This window comes from Pseudophryne corroboree, chromosome 8, assembly GCF_028390025.1.
Source record: "Pseudophryne corroboree isolate aPseCor3 chromosome 8, aPseCor3.hap2, whole genome shotgun sequence".
Lineage (NCBI taxonomy): Eukaryota > Metazoa > Chordata > Amphibia > Anura > Myobatrachidae > Pseudophryne > Pseudophryne corroboree.
In genome coordinates, this window is record NC_086451.1 from 451583832 (window position 1) to 451604225 (window position 20394).

General features: G+C 43.3%; 1 long non-coding RNA gene across 1 annotated transcript in view; it reads left to right on the forward strand.

Annotated features, from left to right (window-relative positions):
* Positions 1 to 10497: 10497 nt before the first annotated feature.
* Positions 10498 to 20394, forward strand: part of LOC134947956 (uncharacterized) — a 31877-nt gene continuing 21980 nt past the window's right edge. The window contains exon 1 of the long non-coding RNA XR_010182880.1: positions 10498 to 10743. This is a non-coding gene — a long non-coding RNA (uncharacterized LOC134947956). The remainder of the gene's footprint in view (positions 10744 to 20394) is intronic.

The following is a 20394-nucleotide window of genomic DNA, read 5'->3' on the forward strand; positions in this document are numbered from 1 at the left end:
ATTTACGGCCAGATCTGCAGATCGTTCTTTATGGTAATCATTACAGAGAAACATGTCCTCTGCCTGCAATATGCTCTGTGGCCACTAGGTGGAGCCAGATACAAACTGTCCTATCTAGCATTATTACTCCTTAAAACCACTTAACTGACGATTTTTCCCTTCAAAATCGTTCATGTAGGTGTTGTTTTCTTATTTTTTATTTAATATAGATTTAAAAGTATTTTTTTTTTAATATTTAGATATTATATATTGCACATCCAAAGAATGGATCTCCTGGTTAAAAGCTGGGGGACACAGTGGAGCGGCACAGTCGGATGTGATCTGACCATGAAGTGGTGATCCCACAGAAACATGGCTTCAGATCGGAGTAAAGGGCATATTAAAGGCAAATTGCAGCTAGCCCCCGTGGGCACACACTAGAGCGATATAGGGAAGATTTGCCATTTCGTAGTGACAAATCGTCTACGTCGCCTAGTTTGTACTCACAGTTGCGCGCTCCCGCAGGTCGCTTGCCACGTCGTCTGGACGGCCGCGCTGCACGGCCGATCAGACGATATCATTTGGCCGATCAGACAGTATCGTTTTCAGGGCCGTGCAGTGTAATGGAGGATGGAAGTGATCTTTTTGAGGCAGGCGTCAGGCGCAATTACCAGGGAGGGACTCTGCGTATCCCTCTCCTGGAAAACTGTGTGATATGTATTGAATCATTTCACAATACAGCAGCCTTCACAGAAACCTATGGGGGCTGTTCTTCCGATTGGAAATAGCGGAACCGCAGTAGATATCTGATGTGGAAACTGACATAATACATTCAGAGTATGCTCAATTTTTGTGGGTATCTCCCAAAAGGGGATGCGGTTATGTGACCGGCGATCAGTAGACCGACGGTCACAATACTGACGCCGGGATCCGGACCCTTGATTATCCCACCGGTCGGCATGCCAACCAACAGGGACTATTCCCACTCGTGGGTGTCCACAACACCCATAGAGTGGGAATAGAACCTGGGTGAGAGCAGCGAGCCACTGAGCCCACTGCATGGCGAGCCCGCAAGGGGCTTCGCCCCCCTGCCAACCATCGATCAGCCGAGTTTCCAGCCCCCCAAAAGCATACGTTTTGGGGGGATTGCCCGCAAAATTTGATTAATAAATATGCACCGTAGAAAGATGTATTTGTTTTTCTTGGCAAACATTCCGATACACATTATATATTGAATAGTGTATTCCATACTGTAAATTATAAGGATATTGTAAGTGCTTTTATACATTTCACCAACTATAATTTACAGTACAGTAGTGGTCGAGCTATTCCTTATAATACAAATGTTTTCCACATTTGGATACGAGACAGACTCTTTTGGGAGCCGATTATACATTTGCTAACAGTTACAGGTAATTCCTAGGGTCACTTGTCGGTTGAATAGGTATCAGCGTGTAATTGGTGCACAACAATCCCCATAATGACTTGTTTACTACATATGGTTATAGTGATCTTTTTGAAGATCAGAGGTGTAAAGATCTGCTACAGTAACTGGTCTATTTTGCATCTATAGAGAGGACTGCCACAATTAGAAGTACTATAGATTGGTCTTTAAAACATAACCACCGCTCTGGAGTCTGGGATATTAAATAGTAAATTTAAAAAAAATCTAGTAATTTGCTCTATAGTCATATATCGAATATGCCTGTAACTGTCCTGGGGAGTGTATTGTACTATGCATAGCTCAGTGCCGCCCCCCCCCCCCCCCCCCGCCCCCCGCCCTTCCCAACCCCTTCCCACTACCACTACCTCCTTTCCATTTCTGAACTCTGTCTTAGGGATGAACATAGAAAATAACAGCATTATACAAAAACAAAGACGTTTTCCCCAAGCACACCAAAAAGTATCAGCAATAAGACTCGAACACTACATGATATTACAAAATTCAGAGATCTCAGTTGCATATATTTGCAAAGATACGGTTAAGCCACCTGGCCGCGTAAAGGTTTCTCTGATACTGGTGGGCCTTAACGTTACATGATAATAGCACCAACTCTAGGTCATATAGGGGTAGATGTATTCAAATATATGCTTCGCCCGTTATGTGGAAGGATCTGCTCCACCTCCAGATCGCAGTGAAGCAGGTCCACATAACACCAGCATGTATTATAAACATGTTTGCCGAAAAGGGGATACGGTCGTTAGGTCGACACAACTTAGGTTGACAGTCATTAGGTCGGCCACTGGATGTCGACATGCATTAGGACGACAGGGACATTAGGTCAACATATAGTAGGTCGACAGTGCAAAAAGTCGACATGAGTTTTTCACTTTTTTTTCTTCACTGTTTTGACTTTTTCATACTTTACGATCCACGTGGACTATGATTGGGAACGGTAACCTGTGCCGAGGGCAGCGGTAGCGGAGCGAGGGGACATGGTGAACTAATTGGGGTTCCCCGTCACTTCACGAAGAAAACGACACCAAAAAACGTCCAAAAACCCATGTCGACCTTTTGACCTGTCGACCTAGTACATGTCGACTTAATGACCGTGTTGACCGAGCCTTTCTGTCGACCTAATGCATGTCGACCTTCAGTGGTCGACCTAATAACTGTCGACCTACGTTGAGTCGACCAAACAACCCATACCCGCCAAAAATGGAGGGTGTTAAAGTACCTGTGTGTCGACGTACACTCTCCCTCTTTCAGCTGTCTCTGCTCCCACTGTGTTTTCAGGTGAAAAGGGTTTTATTTATGGGTGATCTAATAGCCCCCCCAAAAAAAATATTGAAGAAACATTGGATAAAATCGGGAAAAAAATCAGTTTTTCGCTCACGATGTTTCTTCCCGGGCAATTGAATACCGGCCTTATTGCTGATTCCTTTCGGTGTCTTGGGGGGAAATATTTACTTTTTCTTCTTTAGAATAACCCCTCCCTATCATGCACTTGAAATGTGTTTCTAAATTGATTGGGCAGCTATTATTTTATATTGCTAGTCTGAGAGGCATAGATGGGATCAGCATTTGTAGGGCATTCTGGTTCTTGTAGTGCTATTTGGAGGATCTAGGGGTGACTCCAGGTGAGGTGACTGTCAATTTATACATACCTTCCAACTGTCCCAATTTTCGCTGGACAGTCCCGTTTTTTTGGGTCTGTCCCGCTGTCCCTCCCGCAGTGTCCCGCGGTGAAGGGGGGGCAGTTGGGAGGCTCCTTATAACTCTCTGCTCTGCTCAGTTCATGTGCACAGCGTCTATTCCAGTGAGGCAGAGGGACTGGGGGCGTGCCAGCAGCTCACAGAGCGCTGGCCGTGCCCCCACTGTGACGGAAATTGGAGGCGTGGCTTGCGATCGCATAATCCACGTGAGGCCATTCCCCCTTTCCAATAGATCACACCCCCTTTTCGGCGCTGTGCTGCTTCCCCGCGCACAGAAGTCCCGTTTTCAAAAATCTAATTGTTGGGAGGTATGTTTATATGTCTTTTTGTATGTGCTATTATCATGTAGTGATGAGCGGGTTCGGTTTCTCGGAAACCGAACCCCCCCGAACTTCAGCCTTTTTACACGGGTCCGAGCCGTACTCAGATTCTCCCGTGTGGCTCGGGTAAACCGAGCGCGCCCGAACGTCATCATCCCGCTGTCGGATTCTCGCGAGATTCGGATTCTATATAAGCAGCCGCGCGTCGCCGCCATTTTCACACGTGCATTGAGATTGATAGGGAGAGGACGTGGCTGGCGTCCTCTCCGTTTATTTAGTTATAGTAGTTAGTTGATCTGATTGCTACTGCTTAGCTTATTGTGGGGAGGATTGGGGAGCAGCTGTTAGGACTCAGGAGGAGTACAGTGCAGAGTTTTGCTAGTTTTTTTTTATCCGTTCTCTGCCTGAAAAAAACGCTCCATACCATATCTGTGCTCAGCCTCAGTGTGCTGCATGATATATCTGACTGTGCTGAGTGCTCACACTGCTTAATTGTGGGGGAGACTGGGGAGCAGCTATAGCAGGAGTACAGTGCACAGTTTTGCTGACAGTGACCACCAGTATACGTTTGTCTGCCTGAAAAACACTCCTGTGGTGTCTTTTTTTCTTTATACTATAAACGCAGTCTGCTGACAGTGTCCACCAGGTCCATTATACTGTATATAGCAGTACGGTAGGCCACTGCTGTACCTACCTCTGTGTCTTCAGTCACTCGTCGTCATACATAAAGTATACTATCCATCCATCTACATTGTATACCTGTGGTGTCTTTTTTTCTTTATACTATAAACGCAGTCTACTGACAGTGTCCACCAGGTCCATTATACTGTATATAGCAGTACGGTAGGCCACTGCTGTACCTACCTCTGTGTCTTCAGTCACTCGTCGTCATACATAAAGTATACTATCCATCCATCTACATTGTATACCTGTGGTGTCTTTTTTTCTTTATACTATAAACGCAGTCTGCTGACAGTGTCCACCAGGTCCATTATACTGTATATAGCAGTACGGTAGGCCACTGCTGTACTTACCTCTGTGTCTTCAGTCACTCGTCGTCATACATAAAGTATACTATCCATCCATCTACATTGTATACCTGTGGTGTCTTTTTTTCTTTATACTATAAACGCAGTCTACTGACAGTGTCCACCAGGTCCATTATACTGTATATAGCAGTACGGTAGGCCACTGCTGTACCTACCTCTGTGTCTTCAGTCACTCGTCGTCATACATAAAGTATACTATCCATCCATCTACATTGTATACCTGTGGTGTCTTTTTTTCTTTATACTATAAACGCAGTCTGCTGACAGTGTCCACCAGGTCCATTATACTGTATATAGCAGTACGGTAGGCCACTGCTGTACCTACCTCTGTGTCTTCAGTCACTCGTCGTCATACATAAAGTATACTATTCATCCATCTACATTGTATACCTGTGGTGCCTTTTAGTTGTGCGCATTAAAATATGGAGAACAAAAATGTGGAGGTTAAAAAAATAGGGAAAGATCAAGATCCACTTCCACCTCGTGCTGAAGCTGCTGCCACTAGTCATGGCCGAGACGATGAAATGCCATCAACGTCATCTGCCAAGGCCGATGCCCAATGTCATAGTACAGAGCATGTAAAATCCAAAACACAAAAGATCAGTAAAAAAATGACCCAAAAATCAAAATTAAAAGCGTCTGAGGAGAAGCGTAAACTTGCCAATATGCCATTTACGACACGGAGTGGCAAGGAACGGCTGAGGCCCTGGCCTATATTCATGGCTAGTGGTTCAGCTTCACATGAGGATGGAAGCACTCATCCTCTCGCTAGAAAAAAGAAAAGACTTAAGCTGGCAAAAGCACAGCAAAGAACTGTGCGTTCTTCGAAATCACAAATCCCCAAGGAGAGTCCAATTGTGTCGGTTGCGATGCCTGACCTTCCCAACACTGGACGGGAAGAGCTTGCACCTTCCACCATTTGCACGCCCCCTGCAAGTGCTGGAAGGAGCACCCGCAGTCCAGTTCCTGATAGTCAAATTGAAGATGTCAGTGTTGAAGTACACCAGGATGAGGATATGGGTGTTGCTGGCGCTGGGGAGGAAATTGACAAGGAGGATTCTGATGGTGAGGTGGTTTGTTTAAGTCAGGCACCCGAGGAGACACCTGTTGTCCGTGGGAGGAATATGGCCATTGACATGCCTGGTCAAAATACAAAAAAAATCAGCTCTTCGGTGTGGAATTATTTCAACACAAATGCGGACAACAGGTGTCAAGCCATGTGTTGCCTTTGTCAAGCTGTAATAAGTAGGGGTAAGGACGTTAACTACCTCGGAACATCCTCCCTTATACGTCACCTGCAGCGCATTCATCATAAGTCAGTGACAAGTTCAAAAACTTTGGGTGACAGCGGAAGCAGTCCACTGACCACTAAATCCCTTCCTCTTGTAACCAAGCTCCTGCAAACCACACCACCAACTCCCTCAGTGTCAATTTCCTCCTTACCCAGGAAAGCCAATAGTCCTGCAGGCCATGTCACTGGCAAGTCTGACGAGTCCTCTCCTGCCTGGGATTCCTCCGATGCATCCTTGAGTGTAACGCCTACTGCTGCTGGCGCTGCTGTTGTTGCTGCTGGGAGTCGATCGTCATCCCAGAGGGGAAGTCGGAAGACCACTTGTACTACTTCCGGTAAGCAATTGATTGTCCAACAGTCCTTTGCGAGGAAGATGAAATATCACAGCAGTCATCCTGCTGCAAAGCGGATAACTGAGGCCTTGGCAGCCTGGGCGGTGAGAAACGTGGTTCCGGTATCCATCGTTAATTCAGAGCCAACTAGAGACTTGATTGAGGTACTGTGTCCCCGGTACCAAATACCATCTAGGTTCCATTTCTCTAGGCAGGCGATACCGAAAATGTACACAGACCTCAGAAAAAGAGTCACCAGTGTCCTAAAAAATGCAGTTGTACCCAATGTCCACTTAACCACGGACATGTGGACAAGTGGAGCAGGGCAGACTCAGGACTACATGACTGTGACAGCCCACTGGGTAGATGTATTGCCTCCCGCTGCAAGAACAGCAGCGGCGGCACCAGTAGCAGCATCTCGCAAACGCCAACTCGTTCCTAGGCAGGCTACGCTTTGTATCACCGCTTTCCAGAATACGCACACAGCTGAAAACCTCTTACGGCAACTGAGGAAGATCATCGCAGAATGGCTTACCCCAATTGGACTCTCCTGGGGATTTGTGGCATCGGACAATGCCAGCAATATTGTGCGTGCATTACATCTGGGCAAATTCCAGCACGTCCCATGTTTTGCACATACCTTGAATTTGGTGGTGCAGAATTATTTAAAAAACGACAGGGGCGTGCAAGAGATGCTGTCGGTGGCCAGAAGAATTGCGGGCCACTTTCGGCGTACAGGCACCGCGTACAGAAGACTGGAGCACCACCAAAAACACCTGAACCTGCCCTGCCATCATCTGAAGCAAGAGGTGGTAACGAGGTGGAATTCAACCCTCTATATGCTTCAGAGGATGGAGGAGCAGCAAAAGGCCATTCAAGCCTATACATCTGGCCACGATATAGGCAAAGGAGGTGGAATGCACCTGACTCAAGCGCAGTGGAGAATGATTTCAACGTTGTGCAAGGTTCTGCAACCTTTTGAACTTGCCACACGTGAAGTCAGTTCAGACACTGCCAGCCTGAGTCAGGTCATTCCCCTCATCAGGCTTTTGCAGAAGAAGCTGGAGACATTGAAGGAGGAGCTAAAACAGAGCGATTCCGCTAGGCATGTGGGACTTGTGGATGGAGCCCATCATTCGCTTAACCAGGATTCACGGGTGGTCAATCTGTTGAAATCAGAGCACTACATTTTGGCCACCGTGCTCGATCCTAGACTTAAAACCTACGTTGTATCTCTCTTTCCGGCAGACACAAGTCTGCAGAGGTTCAAAGACCTGCTGGTGAGAAAATTGTCAAGTCAAGCGGAATGTGACCCATCAACATCTCCTCCTTCACATTCTCCCGCAACTGGGGGTGCGAGGAAAAGGCTACGAATTCCGAGCCCACCCGCTGGCGGTGATGCAGGGCAGTCTGGAGCGAGTGCTGACATCTGGTCCGGACTGAAGGACCTGCCAACGATTACTGACATGTCGTCTACTGTCACTGCATATGATTCTCTCACCATTGAAAGAATGGTGGAGGATTATATGAGTGACCGCATCCAAGTAGGCACGTCAGACAGTCCGTACGTATACTGGCAGGAAAAAGAGGCAATTTGGAGGCCCTTGCACAAACTGGCTTTATTCTACCTAAGTTGCCCTCCCTCCAGTGTGTACTCCGAAAGAGTGTTTAGTGCCGCCGCTCACCTTGTCAGCAATCGGCGTACGAGGTTACTTCCAGAAAATGTGGAGAAGATGATGTTCATTAAAATAAATTATAATCAATTCCTCCGTGGAGACATTCACCAGCAGCAATTGCCTCCAGAAAGTACACGGGGACCTGAGATGGTGGATTCCAGTGGAGACGAATTAATAATCTGTGAGGAGGGGGATGTACACAGTGAAAGGGGTGATGAATCGGACGATGATGATGAGGTGGACATCTTGCCTCTGTAGAGCCAGTTTGTGCAAGGAGAGATTGATTGCTTCTTTTTTGGTGGGGGCCCAAACCAACCAGTCATTTCAGTCACAGTCGTGTGGCAGACCCTGTCGCTGAAATGATGGGTTCGTTAAAGTGTGCATGTCCGGTTTATACAACATAAGGGTGGGTGGGAGGGCCCAAGGACAATTCCATCTTGCACCTCTTTTTTCTTTCATTTTTCTTTGCGTCATGTGCTGTTTGGGGAGTATTTTTTTGAAGGGCCATCCAGCGTGACACTGCAGTGCCACTCCTAGATGGGCCAGGTGTTTGTGTCGGCCACTTGGGTCGCTTATCTTAGTCACACAGCTACCTCATTGCGCCTCTTTTTTTCTTTGCGTCATGTGCTGTTTGGGGAGTATTTTTTTGAAGGGCCATCCTGCGTGACACTGCAGTGCCACTCCTAGATGGGCCAGGTGTTTGTGTCGGCCACTTGGGTCGCTTATCTTAGTCACACAGCTACCTCATTGCGCCTCTTTTTTTCTTTGCGTCATGTGCTGTTTGGGGAGTATTTTTTTGAAGGGCCATCCTGCGTGACACTGCAGTGCCACTCCTAGATGGGCCAGGTGTTTGTGTCGGCCACTTGGGTCGCTTATCTTAGTCACACAGCTACCTCATTGCGCCTCTTTTTTTCTTTGCGTCATGTGCTGTTTGGGGAGTATTTTTTTGAAGGGCCATCCTGCGTGACACTGCAGTGCCACTCCTAGATGGGCCAAGTGTTTGTGTCGGCCACTTGGGTCGCTTATCTTAGTCACACAGCTACCTCATTGCGCCTCTTTTTTTCTTTGCGTCATGTGCTGTTTGGGGAGTATTTTTTTGAAGGGCCATCCTGCGTGACACTGCAGTGCCACTCCTAGATGGGCCAGGTGTTTGCGTCGGCCACTTGGGTCGCTTAGCTTAGTCACACAGCTACCTCGGTGCAAATTTTAGGACTAAAAATAATATTGTGAGGTGTGAGGTGTTCAGAATAGACTGAAAATGAGTGGAAATTATGGTTATTGAGGTTAATAATACTATGGGATCAAAATGACCCCCAAATTCTATGATTTAAGCTGTTTTTTAGGGTTTTTTAAAAAAAACACCCGACTCCAAAACACACCCGAATCCGACAAAAAAATTTCAGTGAGGTTTTGCCAAAACGCGTTCGAACCCAAAACACGGCCGCGGAACCGAACCCAAAACCAAAACACAAAACCCGAAAAATTTCCGGTGCACATCACTATTATCATGTAGCATAACAGTAAGCAATTATATGGCCTAGACTGTAGTGTTAAGGACCACCAGTATCTGAGAAGCCTTGCCGAGGCCCAGTGGCTTAATCATATCTTTGCAAATATATGCAACTCTGAATTTTGTATTATAATGTAGTGTTCAAGGCTTGCTTGGATTATTTAACATTCGCTCACTTTGTAACAGGACGCAATGTACAATCACACAGCAAGTTTATCCTATCAGCAAATGCCCCAGTGCCACTTAGTAATGGACATTTAGTTTCAAGTGAGAAGCTGACGAAATGTGTAGAGTACAGAATTGCTCGCAATATTTGATAATGAGTATACCGAATGTGACATGCAGGCAGCATTGCAAGCAGCGCAGAATCAGGCCCTCATTGTGGACTTATAGCGTAACTTTCCTTTATATTGGAACTGAAGTCTTTCATGTTTTCAGCAAGCCTTTATAAGTCACATGACAATTTTCAATGCAGTTTTTCTACAGCGAAACTTTAGTGTCGGAACATCCTCCTTTCCTTCTTAGTGCATTGCAAAAGTTTTCCATCATTTCTGACTAAACTCATTATTTTGGGTAATGTTTTGATTGGATTTGGAATTTAGGCCCAAATATATTAAGCCTTAACAAGTTATAAAGTGGAGATAGATAAATTTGGGCCGTATTCAATTCTTTTCACCCCCTTCCACACCTGTTCTGTTTCTGCTGTAGGGTGTGGTATCATCATTTCAGCTTGCTACCCCTGGGATAGCGAGGGCACCCAACCCTTTACGCATCTAAACCTGATTACTATGGGCGCGATATGCGCGATAACGGGGATCACTTTAGTGAGGAGATTGGGCGTGATAAATCATTTGAATACCACCCAAACATTGATAACTGACCAGCCAATCAGCTCCTAACTGCCATGTCACAGGCTGTGTTTGAAAAATGACAGTCAGGAGCTCATTGGTTGGTAGTTTACCACTCTTTATCCGTATCCACTTTACCACTTGTTAAGGCTTAATACATTTGGGCCATACAAACAAGGAGTTCTCCGAAATAAAAGATATCTGATATCAACGCTTCCAACCTGTACATTACACCCTATGCAAAAATATAATGCTGTCTGTGCCAGAGCACTCCTTAATACTACTGTATGTAAACACACCAGGCTCCTAGGCTGCTTATCAATGTACATAACACACACACACACACACACACACACACACACACAAACACACACATTCTTTGTACCTTTGTACGGAATTACATTAGAAACTGTCCTGAGTGTTCCACCCTTCTCGCTTTCCCTTATAAACGAGATTCATTCCATGCTAGCAAAAGGATGGTACTTACCCCCACCCCCCACACACAGGTAAATCAGTCTGTGCTCTCTCAGCGTCTGACATACTGGGCTGAATGAAGGCTTGGGAAACAGGCCAACTAACCAGGTAGGAAAAGTCTCCTGTTTTACATGAAGTTTATGTTACACGCTGCTAGTCGGGAATCTAATTACAGGGGAAGTAAAGTGAACTTAGAAAGTGTTAGTAAATTAACAAAGGAGATTCATTCAATTTAATTCAATTTCCGATCATTTTAATTACTATACTCGACAATGAGCGTTCTATACGCTTGTGTTTCTTTGAACTGCTAGAGCCAGGTGATGGTGGTGGTGGTAGTGGTGGTGCACTTTTAGAAAGAGAGACAAGGGGCACTCCTGTAGAGTCAAAAGTCACTTTTGGTAAAACCCATAGCAGAGATCCACTGAAATGAGAGCGATACAAGGCTCAAAGTACACATGGGGCGGAATTCAATTGTTTGAAAAGTCGTTTGGTTGTCTTTTTTCCCCCTGTCTATTAGAAAGGTGAAAACAGACACCCAACTGACTTTTCAAACAATTGAATACCCCCCATGGAATGAAAAGAGCACCTTGTCGTGAGCTGCCGCGGCTCATCTGCATTGCGGGTGTCAGGAATCTGCATTCTCCATCGCATCACTTACTGTGGAACTACAGGTTCCAGCAGTTCAGTTCCAGTTCCAGTTTTCAGTCTACTGCAGCCTGGAGTACACAGTGCTTCTAGTTAACAGCATTTACTCCCGGTGCACTACTGAGCCCAGCCAGCAATCAGCAGAGCATTACAGAATTACTCTCCTGATGAATCATTAGCTTCAGCTAACTCACAGCTGATCTGAACACCCAATCCAGCGGTGTGTGTTCTCACAGAGATGCAACATCCAATCATCACAGACCAAGGGGTATAAACTCCAGTTCCTGGCTCAGTCTCATCGCCTTGGACAACACGTCACATCCTGTGAACAGGCGGCTCCTGTATGGATGGTGATATTATACAACTTTCCTGCCTGAACGACCGGCTTGCCTGGTCTGGGGCAGGGGCCTTTTGGGGTCTTCCCCTTGCGGGGAGCCCCTGGCTTTGAGTGGTGATCGCACACCGGTGCACACTTCTGCATTAGTACCTTGGGTACATCTTCCCTGATTGGAAATGTCTGGCGTAAAGAATACTATTCGTTTGGAGTTGGAAAAGGATTCATCGCAGAATGATCTGAAATTTGTCTTCCATGAGATACTGGAGAAGCTAGGGAAAGTGACTCTGAGTGACCTTTATTGTATTCAAGACTTCCCTAAACAAGGTATTTATGACGTGACATTTCATTCAAATGGCTTCTGCCTCAATGTGTATGAGGTTTTGAGGGGCAAGGAACATGAGCCTGCAATGAGGTTGGTGAGAATGAAACCTCTTTTTGCCCTTGAAGAAATTTCAATTACTGTTCATGTTTATAACCCATACACAGAGGTGAGCTTGTTAAAAGCCTTCCTACTGCAATCCTGTTCTAATGTGCGGGGTGGAGTAAAACAAAAAAATGCCCTGGGAATTTTCAATGGCAAAATACGGTTCTGGGTGAGACTAAAACCTGACCCAGATAATGTGGGTGGTACTAAGCATCCCCCTGCTAGTTTCTGCATTGGTGGTAATAGGGGATTCTTGTACTATTTTGGACAGCCAAGCTTCTGCAGACTGTGCTTTATGTATGGACACACTAAGGAGGAATGTTCCACAGGCAAAGTTTGTAGGAATTGCAAGCAAAAAGATCATGAGGCTGGCAATTGCCCAATGGCAAAAAAGCTGTGATATCTGTGGAGAGGTAGGACACAGTGTCCGAAACTGTCCTGCTGCTAAAGTCAGTATGCGAAGGCAAATGTTTAAAGAGCTTGATGCTGAGATGAGAGCAAAAAACTTTGCAGATCGTGGGGTTAATATACAACAGTCTGTGCCTGGTGGGAATTCCACTAGTGAAGAGCAGGCTAGGTCTGGACCCAGTGCTGATAACGAGGAACAGCTTGTTCGGTCTAATGAGCCTGCATGTGTGGCTGCAGATGAGGGACAGCAAGAGGAGTTTGCTGATGTAATGGAGGATGTGGTGGAAGCATCAAGTGACTGTGTGGAGAGTCCAGCTCTTAGTCTGGTAATAGATGACTGTCAGAGTCCTGTACCATCGGGGGACTCTATTAGAGTGGAGGAGTTCAGCAGTGGGCCTGAGGAGTCTGGCTCAGTGGCTAGGAAAGCTGAACGACAGGTGCGCAGAGCTAAGAAGCCACGGATGGAGAATACAACAGGACATAATACTGAAGGTATAGAAGATGTGTCCTCTGCTGAGGAGGATGGCGATAGATCACAAGAGGCATCGGCTTATTTTTTAGATGGGGGAAATGTTATCCCAAATGTAAAGAAGTGTGCCTCTTACAAGGGGCCGCAAGGTATAGGGTGAGGAGGACTGCAAAGCTGTTGAGGAAGAACTGCTTTAGATCTCAGCTAAAGAGATGGTGGTCAAAAATAGCTATTTTTTGTGCTGTACCTTGGGCTGCTTAATTAGTTCCCTGATGTTTTTTAGGGTGAACTTCTGTTTACGTGCTGTGATGCTAACAGTGCATAGTGGATGTCTAATGTTTTTGTTTTACAAAGTTTATTATTATTTTTTTTGTTGTCTGTTTGTTTTATTTTGTTTCAAATGTTTAATTTAAAAATATTCTCGCTGAATGTGAGATTAATCACAAGTAAAGCCAGAAGATCGGCAGTATTAGAATATGTGGCAGCAAGAAATGCTGATATTATTTGTTTGCAGGAATGTGGATTGTCTCATATACCGGAAAAAGAGGAATGGGGCTATGGGGAGGCTATATGGTCTGGTTCTAGCTGTAACAGGAATGCAGGGGTGGGTATTTTGTTTAAAAATAAAGAAATTAATATAGAAAGTTATTTGGTGATAGAAGAGGGGAGAGCTATCTCTGTAAGTGCTAAATATAGAGGCTGGAGATTTAGGGTGTTTTGTGTTTATGCTCCAGCAGAGAAGAAAGAGAGGAAATGTTTTTTTGAAAAATTAAAGTTTTTTTTGTCTGGAAGAATTCCTACATTGCTTGTAGGTGATATGAATTGTATTCTAGAGAAGGAAGGTAGGAGTGGGAGAGGGGAGGTAGTTGTTGATATTACTGGGAAAATCCTGAAGGATATTATTCTGGATTTTGGTTTTGTTGATATTGCAGAGACAAGTATGGGTAAGCCTGTCCCAAATACCTTTTTTGCGGACAGAGGAGGGGTAATGTCTCGTATAGACTATTTACTATGTTCTAAAGATGTGATGTTTGGAGAGTTTGTACAGGAGAAAGTGCCTTTTACAGATCATGTTTCTTTATGTTGCAATGTTTGTTGTGAGTCTAGTACAATATATGGGAAAGGATTGTGGAGACTAAATGTTAAGCTTTTAGAAGATGAGGTGTTATTCAAAGATTTCTGTAAGAAATATAGTTTCTGGCAAAGTAGGAAAAATGAGTTTGTCAATATATTGGAATGGTGGGACTGGGTTAAGGAAAGGGTTAAGAAGTTCTATCAGAGAGCAGGATATAGAAAAGCTGTGAGAGAGAGGAATAAGTATCAGCTGTGGAATAGCAGGCTTAGTTTTCTTTATAAATTAAGAGAGGAAGGTGTGGATGTGAATGATGATATTATTAAAGCAAGATCTGAGGTTAGTAAATGTTTGAATAATAGAGGTAAAGAAATTATTTTTAGGTCTAGGGTGGAGGTATTAGAGGAAAATGAAAGATGTACAAGGTTTTTTTTCAAAAAAAGCTTGAAAAATAAGCATGTGATAAAGTATGTGTTAGATAAAGATGGAGAGGAAGTGAGTGGTGAAAGAATGATGGATGTGATTACAGAATTTTATGAAAAGTTGTATGATAGGAAGGAAGTAGATGGTGATATGGAAGAAGAAGTATTGTGTGGTTTGTCTGAGAGAGTGTATGAGGGAAATTTGCCGGTTTTGATGGATAAGGTAACAGGTGATGAAGTGAAAAGAGCTGTGGATAGTGCTAAAAGGAATAAAACTCCAGGTATGGATGGGTTGCCGATTGAGTTTTATAGTTGTTTTTGGGATGTCATAGGGAAGGATGTGTGTGATTTGTGTGCTTTTATGTTTGGAAATGCAAGATTATGTGATAGTATGAAAGAAGGTATTGTGGTGTTAGTGCATAAAAAAGGTGATAGGGGTTTGTTAGAAAATTGGAGACCTATTACGCTTTTAAATTCAGATTATAAAATTCTGGCAAAAATATTGGCAAATAGGATGCGGGATGTGGTGGATCAGGTGGTGGGTGATGATCAAGTGTGTGGTGTGCCTGGTAGAAGGATAACAGATAATCTGATTTTGCTGAGAGATGTGTTGGGTGACTGCAGAGAAAGGAAGAGAGTATGTATGTTATTAGCTTTAGATTTTGAAAAAGCGTATGACCGCGTGTCTCACAATTTTATGTTTAAAGTATTGGTACGTATGGGGTTCCCGGTGGAATTTGTAAGATGTGTGAGAGGGTTATATGATTCTGTTGTGAGTAAGTTTTTGGTGAATGGGAATATAAGTAAGAATGTAGTGATTAGGTCAGGAGTACGACAAGGATGTCCATTGTCAGCTATTTTGTTTATTTGTGTTATTGAACCATTATTACAGATGATTAGGAGAGATAAAGTTGTAGGGGGGGTGTTGGTACCAGGTAGTGGAGGTAGGATGGTGAAAGTATTGGGGTATATGGATGATGTTGCGGTTGTGAGTAAGAGTGTTGCAGAATTGAGAAGAGTTAAATTACTGGTTAGTTTCTTTTGCAGTGCTTCTGCATTTAAAGTTAATTGGTGTAAAACAAAATTGAAGTGCTTTGGGGATGAAAGTTGCAGTGTGGAAGGGATTATGAGCGTGAGTGAAGGGATTAAAATATTAGGTGTGGTGTTTGAGGATGATTTGAAAGGGAGTGTGAGTTGGGAAGAATGTAGTAAGAGGGTACAGAAGAAGGTGGATTTTTGGAAGATGAGACAGATGACAGTGTTTGGGAAAGTGTTGGTGATTAAAAGTGTGGTGTTACCTATTTTATTGTTTCTGGCATGTGTTTTTCCTCCGTCTGTGCTGGAGATCAAGAAAATAAACAGAGTTCTTTTCATGTTTGTTTGGGGTGGGAAGATGGAACGTTTGAAACGTGAAGTGTTGATAAAGGCAAGAGAGAAGGGTGGGTTGGATTTCCCTGATATTGAAATCTTTTTGTATGTTAATTCTATTCGTGTTATAGTAGAGTTAATAGGGAAGGGGAGTAAAACTGCCTGTATGGTGAGATATATGGCTGGGTGGACTTGGTATGGTTTAGGGTGGATCAAAAGGGACCTGAAGGTACCTGTGGCGTTTAGCAGTCCGTGGTGGTACAATGTAATTGAAGTTTTCATTAAAAAGAAAGATCTTTTGAATATTTCTTTAAGTGGGTTTAAAGACAGAAAGAAGGTTATGAAAGTTATAAAAGATAGAGAGATAGTTTGTAATATCAATTATATGCGCTCAAGTGAAGCTGTGATTATATGGAAGAGGCTATGTTCGTATGGCATGTCAAATACACAAAAGGAGATTGTATGGTTGTGTATGCATGAGGGGTTGCCAGTGAGAGTGTTTATGAAAAAAAGAGACTTGGTAGCTTCAGATGTCTGTCCGAGAGACAATTGTTATAATACTGAAACAGTGATGCATGTAATGTGGAATTGTGGTTTTGCAAATGATGTATGGAAGTGTTTGGGTGGCTTGTGTAGAGAGATTACTGGTGTTAGGTATATTGGATGGAAGGTGGCATTATTTGGTATGGGAGCATGTGATAGAGGAAAAGAGAGACTTTTGTGGTTGATCATGAGCTGTGTGATGGAAGTTTTGTGGAATGCAAGGAATCTGTGTGTGTTTAGGAGTGAGTGCTGGTCTGTGAATGAGTGTGTTAGAATGGTATTGGGTAAGTTATATGTCTATTATCTGAGAGATAGGAAAGGAAGAAAAGAGCTTGATGCTGAGGGAGTTTGGAAAGTTAAGAAATGGAGGCATGTGGTTAGATATGTTAACGAAGATTGATAGCCTAATATTGTGGGTATGTTAAGTTGTATATTGTTTTTTGATTATGAACAGGTGTTTTTTTAAATAATAATAATTGCTGTTTTTAAAAAAAATTCATGCTGATGATTTGTTTACTGTCTAAATCTGTATTGTAGATGACTATTGTTTACTAACCTAAATGGTTTAATAAAAAAAAAAAAAAAAAAGGCTCCTGTATGGATGGTGATATTATACAACTTTCCTGCCTGAACGACCGGCTTGCCTGGTCTGGGGCAGGGGCCTTTTGGGGTCTTCCCCTTGCGGGGAGCCCCTGGCTTTGAGTGGTGATCGCACACCGGTGCACACTTCTGCATTAGTACCTTGGGTACATCTTCCCTGATTGGAAATGTCTGGCGTAAAGAATACTATTCGTTTGGAGTTGGAAAAGGATTCATCGCAGAATGATCTGAAATTTGTCTTCCATGAGATACTGGAGAAGCTAGGGAAAGTGACTCTGAGTGACCTTTATTGTATTCAAGACTTCCCTAAACAAGGTATTTATGACGTGACATTTCATTCAAATGGCTTCTGCCTCAATGTGTATGAGGTTTTGAGGGGCAAGGAACATGAGCCTGCAATGAGGTTGGTGAGAATGAAACCTCTTTTTGCCCTTGAAGAAATTTCAATTACTGTTCATGTTTATAACCCATACACAGAGGTGAGCTTGTTAAAAGCCTTCCTACTGCAATCCTGTTCTAATGTGCGGGGTGGAGTAAAACAAAAAAATGCCCTGGGAATTTTCAATGGCAAAATACGGTTCTGGGTGAGACTAAAACCTGACCCAGATAATGTGGGTGGTACTAAGCATCCCCCTGCTAGTTTCTGCATTGGTGGTAATAGGGGATTCTTGTACTATTTTGGACAGCCAAGCTTCTGCAGACTGTGCTTTATGTATGGACACACTAAGGAGGAATGTTCCACAGGCAAAGTTTGTAGGAATTGCAAGCAAAAAGATCATGAGGCTGGCAATTGCCCAATGGCAAAAAGCTGTGATATCTGTGGAGAGGTAGGACACAGTGTCCGAAACTGTCCTGCTGCTAAAGTCAGTATGCGAAGGCAAATGTTTAAAGAGCTTGATGCTGAGATGAGAGCAAAAAACTTTGCAGATCGTGGGGTTAATATACAACAGTCTGTGCCTGGTGGGAATTCCACTAGTGAAGAGCAGGCTAGGTCTGGACCCAGTGCTGATAACGAGGAACAGCTTGTTCGGTCTGATGAGCCTGCATGTGTGGCTGCAGATGAGGGACAGCAAGAGGAGTTTGCTGATGTAATGGAGGATGTGGTGGAAGCGTCAAGTGACTGTGTGGAGAGTCCAGCTCTTAGTCTGGTAATAGATGACTGTCAGAATCCTGTACCATCGGTGGACTCTACTAGAGTGGAGGAGTTCAGCAGTGGGCCTGAGGAGTCTGGCTCAGTGGCTAGGAAAGCTGAACGACAGGTGCGCAGAGCTAAGAAGCCACGGATGGAGAATACAACAGGACATAATACTGAAGGTATAGAAGATGTGTCCTCTGCTGAGGAGGATGGCGATAGATCACAAGAGGCATCGGTTTATTTTTTAGATGGGGGAAATGTTATCCCAAATGTAAAGAAGTGTGCCTCTTACAAGGGGCCGCAAGGTATAGGGTGAGGAGGACTGCAAAGCTGTTGAGGAAGAACTGCTTTAGATCTCAGCTAAAGAGATGGTGGTCAAAAATAGCTATTTTTTGTGCTGTACCTTGGGCTGCTTAATTAGTTCCCTGATGTTTTTTAGGGTGAACTTCTGTTTACGTGCTGTGATGCTAACAGTGCATAGTGGATGTCTAATGTTTTTGTTTTACAAAGTTTATTATTATTTTTTTGTTGTCTGTTTGTTTTATTTTGTTTCAAATGTTTAATTTAAAAATATTCTCGCTGAATGTGAGATTAATCACAAGTAAAGCCAGAAGATCGGCAGTATTAGAATATGTGGCAGCAAGAAATGCTGATATTATTTGTTTGCAGGAATGTGGATTGTCTCATATACCGGAAAAAGAGGAATGGGGCTATGGGGAGGCTATATGGTCTGGTTCTAGCTGTAACAGGAATGCAGGGGTGGGTATTTTGTTTAAAAATAAAGAAATTAATATAGAAAGTTATTTGGTGATAGAAGAGGGGAGAGCTATCTCTGTAAGTGCTAAATATAGAGGCTGGAGATTTAGGGTGTTTTGTGTTTATGCTCCAGCAGAGAAGAAAGAGAGGAAATGTTTTTTTGAAAAATTAAAGTTTTTTTTGTCTGGAAGAATTCCTACATTGCTTGTAGGTGATATGAATTGTATTCTAGAGAAGGAAGGTAGGAGTGGGAGAGGGGAGGTAGTTGTTGATATTACTGGGAAAATCCTGAAGGATATTATTCTGGATTTTGGTTTTGTTGATATTGCAGAGACAAGTATGGGTAAGCCTGTCCCAAATACCTTTTTTGCGGACAGAGGAGGGGTAATGTCTCGTATAGACTATTTACTATGTTCTAAAGATGTGATGTTTGGAGAGTTTGTACAGGAGAAAGTGCCTTTTACAGATCATGTTTCTTTATGTTGCAATGTTTGTTGTGAGTCTAGTACAATATATGGGAAAGGATTGTGGAGACTAAATGTTAAGCTTTTAGAAGATGAGGTGTTATTCAAAGATTTCTGTAAGAAATATAGTTTCTGGCAAAGTAGGAAAAATGAGTTTGTCAATATATTGGAATGGTGGGACTGGGTTAAGGAAAGGGTTAAGAAGTTCTATCAGAGAGCAGGATATAGAAAAGCTGTGAGAGAGAGGAATAAGTATCAGCTGTGGAATAGCAGGCTTAGTTTTCTTTATAAATTAAGAGAGGAAGGTGTGGATGTGAATGATTATATTATTAAAGCAAGATCTGAGGTTAGTAAATGTTTGAATAATAGAGGTAAAGAAATTATTTTTAGGTCTAGGGTGGAGGTATTAGAGGAAAATGAAAGATGTACAAGGTTTTTTTTTTTCAAAAAAAGCTTGAAAAATAAGCATGTGATAAAGTATGTGTTAGATAAAGATGGAGAGGAAGTGAGTGGTGAAAGAATGATGGATGTGATTACAGAATTTTATGAAAAGTTGTATGATAGGAAGGAAGTAGATAGTGATATGGAAGAAGAAGTATTGTGTGGTTTGTCTGAGAGAGTGTATGAGGGAAATTTGCCGGTTTTGATGGATAAGGTAACAGGTGATGAAGTGAAAAGAGCTGTGGATAGTGCTAAAAGGAATAAAACTCCAGGTATGGATGGGTTGCCGATTGAGTTTTATAGTTGTTTTTGGGATGTCATAGGGAAGGATGTGTGTGATTTGTGTGCTTTTATGTTTGGAAATGCAAGATTATGTGATAGTATGAAAGAAGGTATTGTGGTGTTAGTGCATAAAAAAGGTGATAGGGGTTTGTTAGAAAATTGGAGACCTATTACGCTTTTAAATTCAGATTATAAAATTCTGGCAAAAATATTGGCAAATAGGATGCGGGATGTGGTGGATCAGGTGGTGGGTGATGATCAAGTGTGTGGTGTGCCTGGTAGAAGGATAACAGATAATCTGATTTTGCTGAGAGATGTGTTGGGTGACTGCAGAGAAAGGAAGAGAGTATGTATGTTATTAGCTTTAGATTTTGAAAAAGCGTATGACCGCGT